The 8,671-nt window shown below is 46.4% G+C and overlaps 1 long non-coding RNA gene across 1 annotated transcript in view; it reads right to left on the bottom strand.

Moving 5' to 3' along the window:
• Nucleotides 1–17: 17 nt before the first annotated feature.
• The window catches only part of LOC109292391, a 92,852-nt gene continuing 84,198 nt past the window's right edge, over nt 18–8,671 (bottom strand). The window contains exons 2-3 of the long non-coding RNA XR_002096107.1: nt 4,632–4,732; nt 18–557 (exon numbers count right to left, since the gene is read on the bottom strand). This is a non-coding gene — a long non-coding RNA (uncharacterized LOC109292391). The remainder of the gene's footprint in view (nt 558–4,631; nt 4,733–8,671) is intronic.

Genomic DNA, 8,671 nt, shown 5'->3' with positions numbered 1-8,671 from the left:
AACAGTACTTAGTTTTCTAAAAGCTATGTCACATTACCTCACCATGCAAGCCAGTCAGCAGCAGGAGAAACTGTATGCTATTTCCAAAGGTGTAGCAAGGATCATTCATGAGTACATTTTCCGCTATACTGGAGTCACTATGGTTTAATGTTCTAGGAAAAAGATCTGGAAGTTGTCCACTGCCCGCCAAAATAATTTCATAAATTTAACTCTTGGTGGGGTTTGACCTCATGCAAAAGTCACCTTTTATGATTGGGACTGATTCTAAAGACGATCAAACCATACATCACTTCTAGAATTTGGATGGAATTTTTTATGCAAAATTGCTACTTGGCAAAATGTTGCTAGAAACGTTTAGTGATTACAAGTGCAAAATCCAGACTGAATATTTTTTATCACGTCATTAGCACAAAAAATAAACTTTTGGGGTCCAGCTATCTCTGTTGTACATCCCCTGAAAGCCACCCAGAATATGGTGTGTCTTTATCAATGAACTAAAGAAGAATGACAAAACCCATTTCATGGCAATTCTCAAGATTTTGAAATCTCTTTTCATTCTGTAATAAAATGAAAATAAACATTTTTGAAGTGTTGGGAAATGGAAATGGGTCCAAAAAAATGTCAAGGATGTCATTTTGGTTACACTTTGTAAGTGACAAGAGAATCTACTTTTGAATCTTACAAACCTTCTAGACAAATATTTTGTCAAAACAGATTAATCGCAATGCACATTTCAGGTTTGGTAAAGCTGTATTTTTCAACAAAAGTGTTCCAAGAGTCTCTTTTTTTATTTTTATTAGTTTTACCTCCAGAGACCCAAAGGAAGTTCTACTCTAACTGAAATCAATTATAAGATTTCACTGGAAGTAGGGTGAAATCCTTTTCAGTTTTATGAAAAGGACTTAAGAGATCTTACAGGGAACCTAGAGATTCTCTCAACTGAAGAATGCCCCCTAGAGGGGTGGTGATGGGGATGGACTCAGAAGGGCATAGTACCTATGCCAGGGATGGGCAAAATACGGCCTGTGGGCTGGATCCAGCCCATGAGGCCATTCTATCCGGCCCGTGGGGCCCCTAAAAAAACCGTAGAAAATTAATATTTCTCTGCCTTTGGTTCCTGTCAAAAATGACAGGAACCAAGAGCAGTAGGACCCAAGGGAAGCCCAGAGGGCTCCAATAACAGTGGGGCTGCCTGGCCCCACCCCACCAGCTGGAAGCCCCAGCCTGGACTTCTTGCCTGGGAGCACATTGCTGTCCCGTGCCAGAACTGAAGGTAAGTGTGTGTGGGGGGGAGAAGGGCAAGGGGACCCCGGGCAGGGAAGAAGCATGGGTGGAAGTGGCCCCTCCCCCACCCCGTGGCCAGCGCCCCATGCTGCAGCTGCTTGCAGCCCGCATGGGGCTGTCTGTGCCTGCTGTGGACAGCCCCTCATGATCTGCGAGCGCCTGCAGGAGGGAGCACCGGCCATGGGGCAGGGGAGGAGCCACGTTTCCCCCGCATTCAGTTTTTCCCTGGGATCCTTCCCTATGTGGAGAAAAGTGGCCCCTCGCCTGACCCATGTCCGGTGCTCCCTGCTGCAGGTGCTCACAGCCCGTGCAGGGCCGTCTGGAGCAGGCACAGGCAGCCCCAGGCAGACTGCAAGCAGCTGCAGTGTGGGGCACTGGGCATGGGGTGGGGAGGGGCTGCTTTCCCCCCCCCCACCTGCACTCAGCACCACCTTCTACCTGGGCCCCACTGCCAGGCTGGCAGTGAGGCAGGTTACAAGCTGGTGCTGAGCGCAGGTAGAGCGGCCCCTCACTCACCATGTGGCCAGTGCCCCACACTACAGCCACTCGCAGCCCATGTGGCACTGCCTGTGCCTGCTCAGGCCAGCTCCACATGGGCTGTGAGCGCCTGAAGCATGGAGTGCCGGCCATGGGGCGGGTGAGGGGCTGCTTTTCCCCATGCTCAGCACCAGCTTCTTCCCTGCTGGCAAGCTGGGGGTCAGGGCTGTGTGCTGCCCCCCACCTGTACTGCAGGGCTAGGGGGCACTGGGTGTGAGTGGATGCACTGGTGTCCCGGGGCCAGTGCTAGTGGGGCCAGAGCAGGGTGGCACGAGCGCAGGGTCCCAGCTGGCAGGGGCTCTGTGGAGCTGGGCCAGCTCTCCCCTCTCCCTGCTGGTGCAACCCAGCCCAGCTCCACTGACCCCTGCCAGCCTGCACCCTGCTTTGGGCCCCACCGGTGCTGGCCCTGGGACTTTGGTCCCAAGACATTGGGACATTGGTCCCAAGATGGTGACCAGGGTTCAGGGCACCTGTCAAGGGGTGGGGCTACCCATGCGGCCCTCAACAGCGTGCCAAAACTGGATAAGTGGCCCTCCACCTGAAATAATTGCCCGCCCCTGATCTATGCCATTCTAACTTTACATGGGCTGAGTGCCTACATTACCAGATGGAAACTTACAGCCAACCAAATGTGGCAGCTTTAAGATCCCTTACCTTTAGTATAATAGTATAAAAGGGTCTTAGCAAAGATCTAGGGGTGGAAACAGACATTGCCTTTGTGCCACCATAAAAACTTTTATGATGGTACAAAGTCCAACCAAATAGGCATCTATGCCCCTTGGTCAGCTGCAGATGTCCAAAATTTGTGACTGCGACATTGGTTTGTACTATTATTTTGCAATGGATGCCTGTTTACAATGGACATCTGGACAGTTGTTTGCACTCTCCAGCTGCCCCCAGGTAGACACTGTGTGGGCTTCAGTTGGCCCAATCCTGTATGCCCTGGGAATAAGAATGGGAATTCTTGAGGCATGCACAATCAGGCCTTGAAAGCACCAGGGACACCTGCTAGGTCTCCTCATTCATAGAAATGTGCTCCCAGGGAATTTGACTTGGGGTGTGTCCCTACAAATGAGAAAATCCTGGGTATCCTTGATTGCAGAGGTGCACCAGGACATTCCCTGGGCAGTCCTCTGCTAGCAGGGAAACCTGGAGTTCTCCCTTTTGTCGAGGCACGTCCCAAGTGCTGTCCCACAGTATCAGGCCCTAGCCACTCCTAAGAGTGGCAGGGGCTCTACGCTGCAGGACAATGAGTGACATCTCTTTCATCCAGTGAAATGGACCAGCTGTGTAAGGATGCACTTCAGCTGTGTAAGGATGCACAGCTGATGCACTTCATCTGGCAATGTCTGTTTATACCCTAGTCTATATGTCATTACTGAAGCCCTGGGCCCTCATTTTAGAACCTGGAATAGGGATGGGTGGTTTGAGGACTGGGTGAGGTTTATCTATGACAAGAGATATCAAGAATTAGGATTATCCAGCCTGGAAAGGAACAGATTTACAGAGGCATTAATGGAGGTTTTTTAAGATTGTGCTTGGAATAGCAACAGTTAGCCACTCCCTTTCTTTTACATAGCATCATCATGCGGGATCAAGGGGTCACTACCACTTCACAAAATTAAGTTGAAAACACACACAAGGAAATGGTTTCTTCATACAGTGTATAATCAGCCATGAATTCATGGTCGTGGGAGGTCAGAGAGTTAACTATTGCAGCTGGATTACTAAATGGGCTAGCTAATTTTATGATCAGTAATAAAACATGTGGCTCAGTAACCTAAGGCCTGTCGGATTTCATGCTAGAAGGTAGAAGGTGATCAATGCAGGAGAAAAAAAGAAAACATTTCTGTATACATCCCTTCGTCTGCACCTACACCATCTTACCATTTATCTGGAAACAACTCCTTCTATAGGAAGCTTTAACTTTCCTCTGAAGAAGACATTGCCACATGGTGCTCGAAACCAGAATAGTTCCATCAATAGCAGGCATTTGCTGGTGCTGGATAGGAGAAAAACTAAACCTGTCATATGATTTGAAGTGGCAAGTCCGATGCCCATAACTATAGGAGCCTAAATTTGGATGCATACACAGACATCACTCCTCCCAATAAATGGCAAATATTCCCCCCACCTTGTTTCCATTTTACAAAAGAGGAAAAACCATTCCAACCAAAAAAGCTTTTAAAACAGGTCCTCAGGCCAAAAAAGGCAAGTAGGATCATCTACTTTGTTTTCCTGCATTACACAGGCCATAGAATACCAGTCATTATTTACTCCAATGCAGGAAATTATGTCAGGAAATTTGCATTTTAAAGGTGGATCTGCCACTAGCTTGACACCAAACCTTGAACAATCACTTAAGTCAAATATGTTGAAGTTACTCAAGTGTCAGGCTCATAAAACTTTAAGGCAATTAAATAAAAGTGGCCTGAATTTTAGAGGGGCAAAACCCCTGCCGTTTCCGATGGAAATTTTAAAAGTTGAGGTGTTGGAACATGCTGTTCTATAAATTTTAGGTACAGGATTGAATTCATACCCTATGCCCAGTATGTAAAACATGTGACAATAATAGGCGTGGTAATTACCAGAGGGCTGGCAAGTGTTTGAGCTACTTAAAAGGGCACAGGGTGTGTATATATGGGCTATGAAAAAAAAATCTTCAGTAAAACACAGTACATACAGTCAGTTTGTGGTCAGTGCTGATTTTTTAAGGTCCTACAGGCTGTACAGTTTCTATGTTACATGGACTGCAAAGTAACTATTTCCCCCCTTTAAAATGTATATGGAATGATGGATAACAGCTAGACCTGCTATAGAGGATTCAGAAGAAAAGATAAAGGCATTCTCCATTTCTGCAGACTTCTGCTCTCCAGCTGCAGTCTCTCTTCACAGACAATGAATCATTAGCCTAGAAAGAAAATACATATCTGAATAAACCACACTCAGTGACTGTCTCTATTTGGTTATATATGGGGGGAAATTAAACCAATCAAAGCTCATCAGATGACATGGAACCCAGTGGAATTAAAATGCACAGACAGACAAAAATCCATTGTAAACTATCCTGTAAATTACTAGGGTCGTACAAGGCCTTGAACACTGAGAAAAGCAAAACAAATCTATTAATAACTGAAATACTGATAAAGTTTGTGCCTGATTTTAAAAAAAAAGCAGTATGTCAACTTTCCAAGGTTTTGTGGTCAGTGAGTTTTTCATCTGATATGAAAATGCGTGCGTGCATCTGCATCCCAGAGACTTAGGGTCCAAGACACAGTTCAACTGGGGGTAAGCCTGCTAAAGGATTAAGAGCAGGGGGAAAAATAGGGGAAGGAAAACACTAAATTACATTCAGCACATGTGAAGTGAGGCACATTTATGCAACATCAAAAGCAGATGAGTTGGCAAAGACTAGACTATGACCTGACTGATCTAGGCTGTATACCAATTTGATACTCTTGTACATGCTCACAGGCTTCACTGGATCCCTCTTGATGTACACAAGCTTGAGATCAGGAGACCTTTCAGGGTCACCATAAAAGGTTTTCTTTTTCATGTTATGCTTAATGCAATGAAGATGTGAGGGAATGTCTGGAGTTGTGAAACTATAGCGAGCGTTATGTGACTGGCCTCACACACCTGGGTGGGGGGGCTTAAGTTCCACATTGTTCTAAGCAATGACATCATGACTGGGAGGGGAGGCAAAGGCCACTGTCCCTCTACCTGGCAACCAGTGATGCATTGCCAATTGATTGGCTTGTAGCCAACTTCAGCTAGTCTCCATTGGATCTCAGAGTGCAGTCATAAGGTATATATAAGTTAATGACTGCCCAGGAGGAGGGGTGACAGCCATCATGAAGACACAGAGAGCAGCTCAGCTCAGCTCAGCTCTTACTCTCTCTCTCAATACATGGACACACTAGGAACTGCCTGCATCCAGAGGGAAGCTCTATCAGTCTCTAGATGATACTTGTGAGTAAGCTACATGAGATCTAACTAGATATATAGCTTGCAGTAACTCAGATGTGTGATCAAAGGCTACCCAGACACCCTGTTTGCTCTAAGGTATTTCTCTGATATTGCTCTACACCCTTCTCCAAACCTACTCCTTATAATCAATAAAGTTCTCCTCTGTACCTAGCATAGGAGTCTTATTGGGAGAGGGTCTAGATTATGCCTTGGGTCCCCTTGATACAGCTAAGAGAGACCACTATGTGTGCTTCAGACTAAGGGAAGCACCCCAAGTTCTTGCAGTGGGTTGAGTACCCCCTTCAGATCTATAAAGCCTGTGTACCGCATGAGGCACAGAGCCACTAACAGACTGAGACTCGTGAGTGGTGGCAGCGTTACCCCTAGGCTGCAGGTATGCTTCAGGAAGGGGGTCGGCCAAACGTGAGGCACCCAGAGCTTGGTAGGCAGTCAGGCACAATGAGGTGGGTGGCTCAGTGCAGAAGTACCTTCTACTGGCCCACCACAAGTGTATCGTTCCCTCTGTTGGGCTTCAGCTTTCTTGACCTCTGCCCCTTTAATCTCGCTAGGCCTTCTAGCCAAGGCCCATTGAATTGGACCTGGCTTTGAGGTACTAACTTCATTCATCCCTTCTAGTCACTTGACCCTTATCTGCTTAGCCCTTCACCCCTGTGTCCCTGGGCCTGCCCCTGGCAGGGCTCAAGGCAGTTGAGTGTCCCCTGGGCACTAATGAGGCCTCCTTACCGCCCCTCCTAGCCTCATCCCAAACTAAGGGTAAAACAGTAATGTAAATCATAAGCCCTGGGCTGTAACATAATCAACAACAGAGAAAGCATCTCTCTGCCCCTTTAAGAGGGCAAAACTTCTTTCTCCCTTGTTCCAGTGTACCTGCCAGCACAGGCTCCTTTTGAGCTCCCTGAGCCTCAGCATTTCTACAAGCAGCAAACAGTCATCCCTGGGTGGCTCCTTGGGTTTATACGCCCCCAGGGCCCTGACTACATCCAGTCAGGTGATTGCCTGGGCTGGCTGCTAATTGTCTCATTAGCCCTGCTGCCCCAGCAACTGGCAGGTGCTGCCCCCCTGCCTAACCTGCAGAGCTCCCTGGCTGGCCTGTTTTTATCTTCAAGTAGCAGAGAGCCCAGGGCCTAGGGCTCTCTGTTACACCAGAGAAGAGAAAAAGCTTGCTCTGCTGTGCCTGTGGTGGCAGGAAGCGATGCCACACATGCAAAGGACACTATCAGCTACAAAGTCCTGTGCCCTCTGTGGATGGCCGTAGGAATTGTTAGTGCCTTAGTGCTTGTATCAAGAACTCTCAAATGAGATATTCATGCTTTGCAGCTTCTCAGAGAATGTTGTGGCATTCAGTGCAGCAGGATGCAGGGTAACCCAATCCAGCCAAAGCTTGTGTCATTTCAGTTTGGAAATTATAGGGAAAGAAGAAACTATGGGTTTTGTTTGTTGATTTGGTTTAAATATGTGGCTGGTGCAAAGATCAGTTGTCAAATGAAAAACACTGGATGAAGCCAAACCTTCAACTGGAGAAAAAATAGGCCCAAGGGAAGGAACCTCTGTGCCTCTCTACAAAACCCATTTGGTCCCCAGTTTCCCTCAAATGCCTTTAAGACTTTGTCTAAGAAGGATTAAACAACATTCCCTCCAGAGCCTAGATAAACTGCTCTTTATTTACACTCTACTGTAACCTTAGGATATATAGGCTTCAAGGTACAAGTCAGCCTTGGGTTAAGAAGCTGCTTCCTCAAGGATCAGGTTCTCCCAAAACTGCTCTTTACAAAAATTCTTACACTTTTGAAGCATCTGGTTCTAGCCACTGTCAGAAACAGGCAAGTGGTCTAGATGGACCTCGATCTGATGTGGTAATGGAAATGCCACTACTTCTATTCAGGTGCAATTCAAGTTCTTAAAAAATGAAAAATCAACTTCAAGAGCCATTTTGGAGATGGGTGGGTCACTGCTTTCAGAGATACTGCTATTTACAAGGTACATAATGCCAAGATTTTAACTGTACGTGGTCAGATGCATAGGGTCGGGAGGGGCACATGGCTTATAAGGAGAAGTTGCTGGAACTGGGCTTATTTAGCCTGGAGAAGAGAAGACTGAGGGAGGATTTAATAACAACTTTCAACTACCGGAAGGGTGGTTCCAAAGAAGATGGAGATAGACTGTTCTCAGTGGGGGCAGGTGACAGAACAAGGAGCAATGGTCTCAAGTTGCAGCACGGGAAGTTTAGGTTAGATATTAGAAAAAGCTTTCACAAGGGGGTAGTAAATCACTGGAACAGGTTACCCTACAGGTTACCTACAGAAGTTGTGGAATCTCCATCCTTAGGGGTTTTTATGACTCGGGTAGACAACCTTGGCTGGGATGATCTAGTTGGGAAGTTACTGCTTTGAGCAGGGAGTTGGACTAGATGAACTCCCAAGGTCTGTTCCAACTCTAATTTTCTATGATTCTAGGTCTATTCTATAAGCATTAGCACATTAGCCCTGCTCCTTTTACCTGGCTCTGATTCTGTTAATATTTTTTTATTAGTTTAGAGAATCCCACTTAATAAACGTCTCTCTCAGTTTCAATTGTATGTAAGAATCCTCACTTCTTGCCCTAAACTGCTTTGCAGCATTGCTGGGAGATATTCAACAGTTTACAAGTTCAAAGATATACCTGACCTTTGGGAATGGACAAAGTGATTCCTATAGATAGTTGGTAAGGTACTTTGGTATCCATTTGAATAAACAGCACTATCGAAATGGAAAGTTTTCTGGTTACAGTGGGCACATCTACACACGCAGTGGACAGTGCAGTTGTTACTGCACGGTCCCATTACTGCATGGTTATTTTTAGATGCTACTGCTCGGTTGCAATG

The sequence above is a fragment of the Gavialis gangeticus genome, unplaced genomic scaffold (genome assembly GCF_001723915.1).
Source record: "Gavialis gangeticus isolate Ggan-Ray unplaced genomic scaffold, GavGan_comp1, whole genome shotgun sequence".
Lineage (NCBI taxonomy): Eukaryota > Metazoa > Chordata > Crocodylia > Gavialidae > Gavialis > Gavialis gangeticus.
This window is presented reverse-complemented; position numbering and strand designations above follow the sequence as displayed.